This window comes from Amblyraja radiata, chromosome 31 (assembly GCF_010909765.2).
Source record: "Amblyraja radiata isolate CabotCenter1 chromosome 31, sAmbRad1.1.pri, whole genome shotgun sequence".
Classification (NCBI taxonomy): domain Eukaryota; kingdom Metazoa; phylum Chordata; class Chondrichthyes; order Rajiformes; family Rajidae; genus Amblyraja; species Amblyraja radiata.
Genome location: NC_045986.1, coordinates 5,529,678 through 5,544,020, shown reverse-complemented (window position 1 = coordinate 5,544,020; position 14,343 = coordinate 5,529,678).

The window sequence follows — 14,343 nt, the reverse complement described above, 5'->3', positions numbered from 1 at the left end:
CAGCAACTAAGTTACAGAGAAAGGTTGAACAAGTTAGGGCTTTATTCTTTGGAGCGCAGAAGGTTAAGGGGGGACTTGATAGAGGTTTTTAAAATGATGAGAGGGATAGACAGAGTTGACGTGGAAAAGCTTTTCCCACTGAGAGTAGGGAAGATTCAAACAAGGGGACATGACTTGAGAATTAAGGGACTGAAGTTTAGGGGTAACATGAGGGGGAACTTCTTTACTCAGAGAGTGGTAGCTGTGTGGAATGAGCTTCCAGTGAAGGTGGTGGAGGCAGGTTCGTTTTTATCATTTAAAAATAAATTGGATAGTTATATGGATGGGAAAGGAATGGAGGGTTATGGTCTGAGCGCAGGTATATGGGACTAGGGGAGATTGTGTGTTCGGCACGGACTAGAGGGGTCGAGATGGCCTGTTTCCGTGCTGTAATTGTTATATGGTTATATGGTTATATGGATGAGTTAGGCCATAGGGCCTGTTTCTATGCTGTATGTTTCTGTGACTTTATGACTAGTTCCCAACTAGCACAGCTGTATGCACTGTACAAAAGCTATTCACTACTATCTAGCTCAAGGCTTGTAGAAATTATACATTGTGCAAGGATTGGAATGTATGATTTGTGAATAGATAAAGCAAACAGCAACTTTAGAACTGGAGGAGGAGGAGCCATCTTGGGGAACGGCTGCTAACCAGCAGCCGTCCGTTTAATTCACTTTTTTTTTGTAGTTTTAGTGAGTCCTGTGCTTTGTTTGTGGGAGAGATAGACTTTTTAATGTGGGGGGTAGGGGGTAACAATATTTCTAGGTCCCTACCTGGTCAGTGAGGCAGCTTTTTCTCTGGGCTGCCCCATCGACCCGTCCTCGTGGCCTACCAGTGGGCGTGGAGCGCCGTTTCCTGGCGGGGACCGCCCAGCACCTCGGCTTCGGTGGCGGCACAGCGCTGGAGCGCTATTGCGGAGCGGAGCGGGCGATGCCTTGCCTGGGTCGCGGCGCTGGATCGACGTGCTGGAGCTCTGGTGTGCTGTGACCGCCGAGTTCATCACCTCCGGGCTGCGGGTCTGCGGAGTGGAGCGGGCGGCGCCGACCTCAACATCGGGAGCCTGGGAGCTCCAAACCGCGGCCGTTCCAGGTGGCCCAGCCGCTGAGAGGACTCTCTCGACGCCGGGGCAACAGCACCCGGCCAGAACGGCCAGGAACATCGGGCCTCCGTAGAGGCAATAGCGGAGGCCTCAATAGGCCTGACTTTGGGAGAACTGGGGATGGGGACTAGACATTGTGCCTTCCCCCACAGTGGTAACCATTGTGGGGGGATGATTTTTTGTGTGTAAGTGAATATTTTAGTTTGTGTCCAAGATGGCTGTCGGAAGGGAGAGTGTACGCTGGCGCGGTTTAGCTGCCGCTTCTCTCTCTTCACATTGTGTTTTTGATTTTTTGTCTTTGGATCGAATTCTGTCTTTAATTTGTGTATTGGTGATGTCTTTATTATTTATTTTACTCCGATTATATGTTTTTTTACTCTGGTTAATTTCAGTAAGGTGTCCTTGAGACTTTTGAATTTTATTATTATTATTATTATTATTATTATTATTATTATTAACTTCTAATAAAACACTGCAATATTAAAGGTTTTGGATTCTAGTTAAATGGAGTCATGGGGACAGTTACAAAGGCTACCACCTTCATTTTTTTCAACCATCTCACTACAGGTTTGGATTACTAAAATAGATACAGGAGATGATTAAAGATAAAGAAAGAAGTTAGATTAAATCTAACAACGTTTGGTTAACTTTTAACAAATGTACTTGCAGTTACAAAGAAAAATTGTCTGCCACCAGCAATCAAAGTGGATTTGTTGAAGGGACCCAAATTTGAATATATATCCATTGGCTCTTGTCCAAGGTTGTTTCCTTCAGCATTTCTTCAGTTTAAGTAATATAGGGTGGGGAATGTAGTGAAATATTGGCTCCTGGAGATATTCTTTCCCAAATCAAGTTTTACTTTATTCCCCTGCTTCCTTCTTGATAGCCTTGCTAATTCATAAATCAATGATAATCTATGGTCAAAGATCTATACAGTAACCCTTGTTTTAACAGACCCTTTTTAATGGATTTTGAATCTAATGGACGGACCTGCTGATGACCACTCGGCTCATACGCCTCCTCGCCACTTTCAGCCCCAGATTCCACAACCACTCCAGACTTACAAGTAGCACCAGTGAACCCTTCTTCACCCACCGCATGGTCCGGTGATAAGGCTGTTGTTGTGGCTCACGTTGTAGCCCCTGGGTACAGCGCTATCTTCAGGCCGCTGCCACTGACAGGTTGCTGTGGGGCTCCCTCCCCTCCCACCTGCTTCTTCTTGTCGACGTTGCTTTGGCCGGTCCATGCTCGACCAACGCCAACTCCTCCTTCTACTGTCGCTCTGTCCACTCGGCCTCTCTCCCCCTCCACCACCATCACTTCCTCCTTCTCTCCTGGAGTGGCCGACATACTCCACCTTAGAAGCAGCAAGCACATCTTGTCATTGGCAGCGACCTGAAGCAAGCGCTGACCCTGGAGGCTTCAACGTTAGCCACAACAACAGTGATGTCACCGGACCGTGCAGTGGGTGAAGATGGGCTCACTGGTGCATTCCAGCCGCATCGATGCCTAGTTTTAAGGTGAAATGACATAAAGTACTGGAGTAGACACAAAAAGCCGGAGTAACTCTTCCTTCTCTTCAGAGATGCTGTCTGTCTAATTGAGTTACTCCAGCATTTTGAGTCTATCCTCAGTTTAAACCAGCATCTGTAGTTCCTTCCTACACATAAAGTACTGGAGTAACTCAGCAGACTGAATCAGTCTGAAGAAGGGTCCCAATGTGACCTATCCATGTTCTCCAGAGATGCTGCCGGACATGCTGAGTTACTTCAGCATGTTGTGTCCTTTTGTGTACTAACTATCATCTGCAGTTCTTTGTTTCAACTACATATCATGATAATAGCTTACTCGGTTACATGAACAATCAGCAATTACGGACATCATTCCACCCTCTATGGCCTGTTTTAACAAGGGTTTACAATGATAGAATTGTACAATTTAGTACTACACATGGAAGTCATTCTTGCAACGTCACAGACTGATGTCACTCAGTCTCTTTTTCCATATGTTTACATTCTCTTTTTCAAATATATAATAATTTTCCTTTAAAAGCATTAGTATTTTTTGTTGGTAGCCTACACGTTTAACATAGTTTGGATTTTAGCATGGAAACACATGAGATTGCAGATGCTGAAACCTTGAGCAAAAAACAAAGTGCGGGAAGAGCTCAGCAGCCCAGGCCCCAGCCCAGGCAGAAGGGTCCTGACGCAAAAAATATCTATTTCCATCCACATATGCTTCTTGTTCTGCTGAGTTCCTCCAGCCTTTTGTTTTTTGACCTTTACTATGTTTGACTAGGGAATGCAAAACCTAGCAAGACAGCAGTTCTAAAAGGGAAGTAGCTTATGCAATAAAGTGAGATGATGGCTGCAAAACTGCTTTATCTCTTTATTTGCAATGACACAATGGAGACAGACAATAATCCATCATGGAAAGATGGGCGAATTGGAGCTGAAGAAAATGTCCAATAAAAGCAAGCATTCAAACTGATTGGACTGATGTCATTTAAATTGGAAACTGCCACTCCCCCAGAAGGTATAATTTCATGGATTGTACATAACCAATGCACCTTTAGTTTAGTTTAGCCTTGCAATATAGCATAGAAACAGGCCTCTCCGCCCACCGAGCCGGCGCTGACCAACCATCACCCATACATAGTTCTTTGTAATCCCAGTTTTGCATTCCACACACTAGGGGCAATTTAACATCTAGAGCCAATTAATCTACAAACCTGCGAGTCTTTGAGATGTGGGGAAAAACTGGAGCATCTGGAGGATATATGTCAGGGTGTTATTCATTGACAACAGTTCGGCATTTAACACCATCATCCCCTCCAAGCTGGTTACCAAGCTCTCAGAACTGTGTCTCTGCGCATCCCTCTGCAATTGGATCCTCGACTTCCTCATTCACAGTCCACAGTCTGTACGTATTGGTGGAAATGTGTGATCCTCGATAACAATCAGCACGGGAGCACCTCAAGGCTGCTTGCTCAGCCCCCTGCTGTACTCACTCTATACTCATGACTGCTTAGCCGGACATAGTGCGAACTCCATCATCAAGTTCGCCGACGACACCACTGTTGTGGGACGTATCACTGATGGGGACGAGTCAGAGTATAGAGGTGAGATCGACCGATTGACCAAATGGTGCAGGCACAATAACCTGGCTCTCAACACCAGCAAAACCAAGGAACTGATTGTGGACTTTGGAAGGGGTAGGATGGGGACTCACAGTCCCGTTTATATCATGGTGGAAAGGGTCAAGAACTTTAAATTCCTGGGTGTGCATATTTCCGAAGATCTCTCCTGGTCCCAGAACACTAATGCAATTATAAAGAAAGCACATCAGCACCTCTACTTCCTGAGAAGTTTATGGAGAGTCGGTATGTCAAGGAAGACTCTCACGAACTTCTACAGGTGCACAGTAGAGCACATGGTGACCGGTTGCATCGTGGCTTGGTTTGGCAACTTGAGCGTCCAGGAGCGGAAAAGGCTGCCAAAAGTTGTAAACACTGCCCAGTCCATCATCGGCTCTGACCTCCCTACCATCGAGGTGATCTATTGCAGTCGCTGCCTCAAAAAGGCTGGCAGCATCATCAAGGACCCACACCATCCTGGCCAGACACTCATCTCTCCGCTGCCATCAGGTAGAAGGTACAGGAGCCTGAAATCTGCAACATCCAGGTTCAGGAACAGATACTTCCCCACTGCCATCAGACTATTAAACACAACTTCAAACAAACTCTGAACTATAACAGCCTATTGCACTTTATTTGTTTATTTATGTGTGCATATCTATATTCTATGGACACACTGATCTGTTCTGTATTTATGCCTACAATATTCTGTTGTGCTGCAGCAAGCAAGAATTTCATTGTCCTATCTGGGACACATGACAATAAACTCTCTTGACTTGACTTGAAACCTACAAGGTCACAGGGAAAAGGTACATACTCCGTGCCGAGAGCACCCATAGCCAGGATCGAACCCGGTTCTCTGGCGCTGTAAGGCAGCAACTCTACTGCTGTACCACTGTGCCGCCCCTAATGTACTATTCTGACATGGTATATCTTTCTTGCAGATGTTAACTGTAAAACTGCAGAGATGTTTCAATGTCCAAGCCAAGGGAGATCACAGATAAATAAATTGCTGTGGATGCAATTCTTCTCCATTGCATTGTATTCCAAAGATCCATTAATGAATTGTTTAAGAAGGAACTGCAGATGCTGGAAAATCGAAGGTAGACAAAAGTGCTGGAGAAACTCAGCAGGTGCAGCAGCATCTATGGTGCGAAGAAAATAGGCAACATTTCGGACAGAAACCCTTCTTCAGATTAATGAACTGCTTCTTACCTATGAAATAATGCATACACAAGAGACAACTGGATAATGGTCTGCAGCTTGTGGCTGTTTAGATTGTGCATATATGTTGCAGGGAAATGTCAGATGAGCAAAGATGATAATTTATATAATACTCTTTCATGAGATTAAATAAAACAGTTGTTCCATGTAAGGAAAGCATGACTGGGATAGGAAAATTATAAATATAAAATTCCTCTTATCATTGTGAATTTGCAGCCTGTTAACCTTTGTCCAGTTATGTTAATGTGAATCACCTTTGGATACTTCTTTACATTAAAAACTCAGGCCCAAGATTCTAATTGAGCCGCAGAAGCATTTATGCACAATGCAATAGAATTTTATTGGGCAGTACATTCCCAGAAGGACACAAAATGCTGGAGTAACTTAGCAAGCCAGGCAGCATCTCTGGAGAACATGGATAGGTGATGTTTCAAGTCAAGACCCTTCTTCAGACTGACAGGGGGGAGGGGGGGGGCGGAGAAGAAAGCAGGAAAATGGGAATTGACAAAGAGTGGCAGGTAATATGAGGACACAGGCGGGGGAGGTTTCTTGACAGGCAGATAGCCAGAGATAAGAACAAAAGGTGTGAGACAGGTTTGTGATTGTGAAGCCAGGGTGAGGAAAGAAGCAGCTTGGGGAGGGGAGAAATTGGGGGGAGTCCATGTGGGGCACAGGGCAGGAGAAAGGGGGGGGGTGTTGTGGGGGAGAAAGGGGGGGGGGGAGGTTAGAGATTATTAGGAGCTGCCTAGAATTAGTGAATTTACCATTCATACCATTGGGCTGTAAGCTTTTGTGCATTCTTCTTTTGTGAATTTACCGGCATCTGCAGTTCTTTGTATCCATGTTAGTACATTCCCAGTTTGTTCAGGTCCTTGGTGCAAATAAAAACTGACAAAAAATGATTTGTCATCTACTTCAGGGAATAAACAATATTTCTTGATTATATTAGCTACAAGATATTAGCAATAGGGGGAGGTTGGACAGATTTTAATATTTTTCGCTGCAATGCTGGAGGTTGTGGGAAGACCTGAGAGAAGTATATAAAATTGTTAGAGACATAGATGGGTAGATGGTCAGAACCTTTTTCCCAGGATGGAAAAAAATCAAATACTAGAGCGCATAGATTTAACGTGAGAGGGTCAAAGTTTAAGGGAGATGTGTAGAGCAAGTTTTTTCACACAAAGGTGGTGATTGCTTGGAACACGCTGCTGGGGTGGTGGTTGAGGCAAATATTACAGTGGCTTTTAAGAGATTTCTAGATAGGTGCATGGACATTCATGTGATGGAGACATAGAGTGATACAGTGTGGAAACGGGCCCTCTGGCCCAACTTGACCACACTGACCAACATGTCCCAGATACACTAATCCCACTTGCCTGCTCTTGGTGCATGTCCCTCCAAACCTGTCCTATCCAAGTAGTTGTCTAAACTGTTTCTTAAACGTTGGGATAGTCCCAGCTTCAACTACCTCCTCTGGCAGCTTGTTCCATACACCCACCATCTTTTGAGTGCAAAAGTTGCCCCTCAGATTCCTATTAAATCATTCCCCTTCACCTTGAATCTATGTCCTCTGGTCCTCGAATCCCCAACTCAGGGCAAGAGACTCTGCACATCTATCCGATCTATTCCTCGCATGATTTTATACACTTCTATAAGATCACCCCTCAACCTCCTGCGCTCCAAGGATCCTTGCGATCCAGCATACTTAACCTCTGGTAGACACAAAATGCTGGAGTAACTCAGCGGGCCAGGCAGCATCTCTGGAGAGAAGGAATGGGTGACTCTTCTTCAGACTGATATCAGGGGAGTGGGCGGGACAGAGCTAGAATGTAGTTGGAGACAGTAAGACTGGTGGGAGAACTGGGAAGAGGGAAGAGGGACAGAGAGGGAAAGCAAGGGCTATTTGAAGTTAGAGAAGTCAATGTTCATACCTCTGGGGTGTAAGCTACCAAGCAAAATATAAGGTGTTGTCCTCCAATTTGCGCTGGGCCTCACTCTGAAAATGGAGGAAGCCCAGGACAGAAAGGTCAGAATGGGAATGGGAGGGGGAGTTAAAGTACTGAGATTTAACCAGTCAGTAACTAGTCTCCGACTACATTCTATCTCTGTCCCACCCACTCCCCTGACATCAGTCTGAAGAAGGGGCTTGACACGAAAAGTCACCCATTCCTACTCTCCAGAGACGCTGCCTGTCCCGCTGAGTTACTCCAACATTTTGTTTCTACCTTCGATTGAAACCAGCATCTGCAGTTCTTTCCTATTCAACCTCTGCTTATAGTTCAGATCCTCTAGTCCTGGCAACATCCTCATAAATCTTCTCAGAACCCTTTCAAACTTGACAATATCTTCCTTATAACATGGTGCCCAGAACTGAACACAATATTCTAAATGCGGTCTTCATCTTCTTGCGTATGGCGTGCACAGCCTAAAGTTGTCAGACAACTTGTTCTATTTGATCTTATTTGATTGTGCATGCCGGGTTGATTGCATCTGTCGAAACAGGATGGACCACGTGAAGGTTGCAATCTCCCACCCCCTAAATGCGGTCTCACCAACGTCTTATACTACTGCAACTTGACCTTCCAACTTCTATAGTCAATACTCTGACTGATGAAGGGCAATATGCCAAAAGCCTTTTTGACCACCTTATCTACCTGCAACTCGACCTTAATGGAACCATACACCTGCACGCCGAGATTCCTCTGCTCTACAACACTCCCCAGAGGCCTACCATTCATTGGGTAGGTTCTGCCCTTGTTAGACGTCCCAAAATGCAACAACTCACATTTCCCTATATCCATCAACCATTCCTCAGCCCACCTGACCAATAGATCAAGTTCCTGCTGCAATCTTTCACAACCATCTTCACTACCTGGAAAACCACATATGGAGTTGGTCTTGGCATCATATTCGGCACAGTCATTGTGGCCTGAAGGGCTTGTTCTTGTGCAGTTGTGTTCTATGTTCCATAAAGCACAGCATAACTAACTAGGACTATAGGAGCCAAATTTAGGATTGGACTGAAATGAGTAAAAGGCAAATTTAAAATTGATATAAAGAAGAAACATTAATGCCCCAAATGGCCCACTTCAACTTGAACTCCCTTGTCAATGTCTGGTCCATTTGATTGTCACCGTCTACTTTGCTTTTACTTTAAAAACGTACATATGGGAACCATGTTGCCTCTGTGTCAGACTAATGTGCGTGCATGCCACTTTTGCAGGGACTATGAACAAAGTGTGCAGGTCAATAGTGCACTATGAACAGTTCAGGTGCCTTAGCTCTCAAGCCATTCGACATGACAAAATTCTGCATCAGAAAAATCAGGGGTGTTCTCCATTATTCTGATCAGTATTAATCTCTTCATTGACATCGCCTGCATAGATTATCTACCAAAGATAGACATAAAATGCTGGAGGAACAGACAGCATCTCTGGGGACCCGAAACATCACCCATTCCTTCTCCCCGGAGATGCTGCCTGTCCCACTGAGTTACTCCACCATTTTGTGTCTATCATCGGTTTAAACCAGTATCTGTAGTTCCTTCCTACAGATTATTTACCAGATGATTGTACTTTTGTGCAAGGACCACATTGTGTACAGATTGGCTGGAGTCTCTTCCTGCACTGCACCAGTGTCTCCACTTCACTGATGGTAAAGGATTATGAGGTGGGGAAAGGTGCTGTTCACAGACTCCCCAACTTAAGCTTTATCAACTGCTTAGGACACACAAAATTATCCTCAGTTGGTAATCTTATAAACCCACGTTGAAAAATTAACAATGATAAACTTACAGCAGCATTACCAGAAAGAAAATAAAGACCTCTCGCAACAATGACAGTTGAAGCCACAGACCTTGGGGGACAGCAGGCTCTCACCTTTAAAGGGAAACTGTTTTCATGGAAAAATCGCAATTGCAGACTTATTTTCCATTTCTCTTCATTGTTTCAGGAAATATGCTTCATTTTTGTCATGTTAATGTCAGTCAGAAGCAAAGAGGCAACGTGTTTTGACATAATTTCTATCCTACACTGAAGTGATTTTCTATGATTTATTTTTATGCTCCTTAAAACAAAACCGAGGTTTGCAATTATTTAAGGAATTATTAGTTACCTGAGAGGAATGGTCATTACCTTCCACATGCAATTTTCATATTTTGTAAATGCTATCTCTGGCTGCTAAAGCGAGTAAAGCGAGATACCAGTTCCTTAAGGCGGAAGTATAATATTCAGGAAGTGGAATCTTCCGTCCTTAGACCAGTCAACCTTTTCATTATTTGCCAAGTATGATTCGGTTAGGATTTACTCATTCGTGACATTGAAACATTCGTTCATAAAATTATCTTCCGATGTCTCGCTAAACTTTAGCCGTCACGTCTGCTATAATAATACTATTTATGTTCAAAGCGTATCAAAATGTACACGTAACAACGCCTACAATCAAAATCTAAAGTTTCCAGGCGCCGCAGAGATCTATAATATATCCATCTATGTACACTGGCTTAATAGGTGAGATTTAACGTTAAAAGCAAGAACGCTGTGCAACCATATAATACATTTATAAACGAAAGATAGAATATATTAAAATTCATCAAATGAAGCATATTCATTCTGAGTATTATATATTAAAAGCTGCTGATTATTCAACAATTATTAACCTGTATATAATAATAGACAAGCGTCCTTTTGCATTAAGAACAAATGAATGGAAAATAAAGCGCGACATCCTTTAATGGAACAAAGGCTATTATAGATATATATGTGGCTTGGAATGATTCAAAATTGAGCATTATACAATCCCATCAAGGAAATTAAACCTATTTTCAGTCACCATCAAAATACCACCCTTCACAAAGACTCACAAATCAATCCACGTCAGAGGAAATAAAAATAATGATAATAAATCAAAATATAAACTGATACGAATATGCACCCTGAACAGTTAGAGAATTACTAGAGTAAATGGAATGCTAATAACAATTAATTTAATAGAGATGGAGCCAACTTTAAAAGTTTAAAAAGAGCTTGCTTTTGTACGAAGAATCTGGTCAAAAGACAGATTTAATATTCACCTACGGTATACTGATAATTGTCGGAACCGAGAGCGAAAATCCTCTTTCCTCACATGGAGTTGTTCCAGTTGCACGGTCGCCGATTGATTCTGAAAATTCAGGCCACCGACTGATTACTCGCTGCTTACAGGTGGAGTGAGTGTTGCCCGCGATTCAATCCAGCAACATGGTCAAATTGCAAATGTTGCGGGGAAATCAAAGCCGGCGTCCCTGTCGCTTCAGCAACCGGCGAGTGCATTTGAAATGGATTAGTATTACCTGGGCTGGAGAGTAGAAGCTGACAGTTCCGCCTGGCTGGAAGCCAGAGGGAGAGACTCTGACTGTTTATATAAGGGCCGATTCATTCACACACAGGAGAGTGGAAGAGTCCCGTCTGCCAAAGGCACAACCGCCACTCGCGCTCATACAGGCGGGAAGAAAATACGTGACAGTGGAGTAGACTCAGCAAAAAACTGTCGGGCAGCAGACCAAAACATGCGTCAAAGAAAAATAATAATCTAATGGATATTTACAGAAATAAATCGGAGGGACGCAAAACATTAATCCTTAAAAGTGTCGTTTGTTTTAATCACAAGGACAGTTTACTAAACAGAAACCAATAAAATGCATTTATGAAACATAGAAATAGCACGGTGTGGATAGGAAAGATTCACAAAGATATGGGCCAGGCGTGGGCAAATGGTCGGCATGGACCGAAGAGCCTGTTTCCGTGCTAGATGACTTTGACTTTATCACACCATCTACAGTGCCCTCCATAATGTTTGGGGCAAAGACCCATCATTTATTTATTTGCCTCTGTACTCCACAATTTGAGATTTGTAATAGAAAAAAAAATCACATGTGGTTAAAGTGCACATTGTCAGATTTTATTAAAGGCCATTTTTATACATTTTGGTTTCACCATGTAGAAATTACAGCTGCGTTTATACATAGTCCCCCCATTTCAGGGCATTATAATGTTTGGGACACATGGCTTCACAGGCGTTTGTAATTGCTCAGGTGTGTTTAATTGCCTCCTTAATGCAGGTATAAGCGAGCTCTCAGCGCCTAGTCTTTCCTCCAGTCTTTCCATCACCTTTGGAAACTTTTATTGCTGTTTATCAACATGAGGACCAAAGTTGTGCCAATGTAAGTCAAATAAGCCATTATGAGTGAGTTACAAGAATAAAACTGATAGAGACATCAGGCAAACCTTAGGCTTACCAAAATCAACTTATTGGAACATCATTAAGAAGAAAGAGAGCACTGGTGAGCTTACAAATCGCAAAGGGACTGGCAGGCCAAGGAAGACCTCCACAGCTGATGACAGAAGAATTCTCTCTATAATAAAGAAAAATCCCCAAACACCTGTCTGACAGATCAGAAACACTCTTCAGGAGTCAGGTGTGGATTTGTCAATGACCATTGTCTGCAGAAGACTTCATGAACAGAAATACATAGGCTACACTGCATGATGCAAGCCACTGGTTAGCCGCAAAAATAGAATGGCCAGGTTACAGTTAGCCAAGAAGTACTTAAAAGAGCAACCACAGTTCTGGAAAAAGGTCTTGTGGACAGATGAGACGATAATTAACTTATATCAGAGTAATGGCAAGAGCAAATTATGTAGGAGAGAATGAACTGCCCAAGATCCAAAGCATACTACCTCATCTGTGAAACACGGTGGTGGGGGTGTTATGGCCTGGGCTTGTATGGCTGCTGAAGGTACTGACTCACTTATCTTTATTGATGATACAGCTGCTGATGGTGGTAGCATAATGAATTCTGAAGTGCATAGACACATCATATTTGCTCAAGTTCAAACAAATGCCTCAAAACTCATTGGCTGGTGGTTCATTCCACAGCAAGACAATGATCCCAAACATACTGCTAAAACAACAAAGGAGTTTTTCAAAGCTAAAATATGGGCAATTCTTGAGTGGCCAAGTCAATTACTCGATCTGAACCCAATTGAGCATGCCTTTTATATGCTGAAGAGAAAACTGGAGGGGACTAGCCCCCAAAACAAGCATAAACTAAAGATGGCTGCAATACAGGCCTGGCAGAGCATCACCAGAGAAGACACCCAGCAACTAGTGATGTCCATGAATCGCAGACTTCAAGCAGTCATTGCATGCAAAGGATATGCAACAAAATACTAAACATGACTACTTTAATTTACATGACATAGCTGTGCCCCAAACATTATGGTGCCCTGAGATGGGGGGGGGGGGGGCTATGTATAAATACTGCTGTAATATCTACATGGTGAAAGCAAAATGTATAAAAATGGCCTTTATTAAAATCTGACAATGTGCACTTTAACCACGTGAATTTTTCTATTACAAATCTCAAATTGTGGAGTACAGAGGCAAATAAATAAATGATGGGTCTTTGTCCCAAACATTATGGAGGGCACTGTAAATATGTTTCTATCAGAAATTAACTTTACATGTGTGCAGATTTTTTCTATGTACAGAAATTTGACCACCATGGTATGTTACAACGGGATGAAAATGAAAATCAGAGGCAGAACTAAAATTGATGTAATTTTAGTGCTGATTGATAAGAAACTAATGGTTGCCAACAATCTATAGATTGTACTATAGATCTGGACGGTTCATCTGAAAATTCAGACAGGGCCAGTGCTTACTGCCTTATCTCAAGGATACCGTGACAATATAAGATTACCTCAACACTACACCAGAATGCCTGCCTCGGTTATGGACAAATCTTTGAGAACAATTGCACAAAACTGACACAAAAGACACTACATATATTAAGGACTATTGAAATACTAAAATGGTAACATAACCTGGATAGAAATGTTTAAAGAAGGACGGAAGAAGATTGCAAGAGGAAATATAATTGAAAACAAAACATACAAAAAGCTGGCAGTCTGAAATCTATATTACTAAAAGTCTGATCTTGACCGCTTTTGGCCCACTGTGCTGTGATTTCCGAGAGAACGCCGCCACCTTCGGCCGTCATTTTTGGCCACCTCGCTCAGAGCCCCCCTCCGCCTTCCTGGACCAGAGGATTTTTCCCATCGATGAAAAATCAGAGAGATATTAATGTTTTTTTTTAATTTGCCATTCTCTCTGCTGCCCTTGCTGGTGAGAGGGGGAGGGACTATAAAACCCAGAAGTGGTGTGCCTCACTCAGTCTCTGCAAGATGGAGGAAGCCAGAGGGTCACATGTCTCTGAGCTCTGAATAACACTGAACACATGTCTACTCAACTGTGAGTGCCCTTAATGTGGTTTGAAAATGAAAATATGGTTGGTTTGAAGTAAACAGGCACTGCATGCAAATGGTTGTTTGGGGGGTTTGGGTTGAAGTGAAAAGGCACTGCATGCAAATGGCTGTTTGGAGGGTTTGGGTTGAAGTGAAAAGGCACTGCATGCAAATGGTTGTTTGTCTAAACTTGACAACTTCCTGTTTGCACTATATTGATTTTAGATAAAATGCTACCACTTACGGCTGTGATTTTTGGCTATCTTACTCAGTCCCCCTCTGCTCATCAGGTGCAAAGGATTCTTCCCATGAATGAAAAATAAAAGTGTTATTAGTATTTAAAAAATGTTGGGAATCTCTCTCCTGTCAATCACGCCATGAAGGCCACACCTTTTCCGGTGGGAGGGGGAGGGATTATAAAACCCGGAAGTGTGGGTGTGGCTCAGTTTCTGCATGATGGCGGAGGGCGAGGTCACGACTCTGTCTGAGCTGTGAATCAACTGAACACACTGAATGTCTACTGAACTGTGAGTGTGGTGTTTTGTGTGGTTTTATGG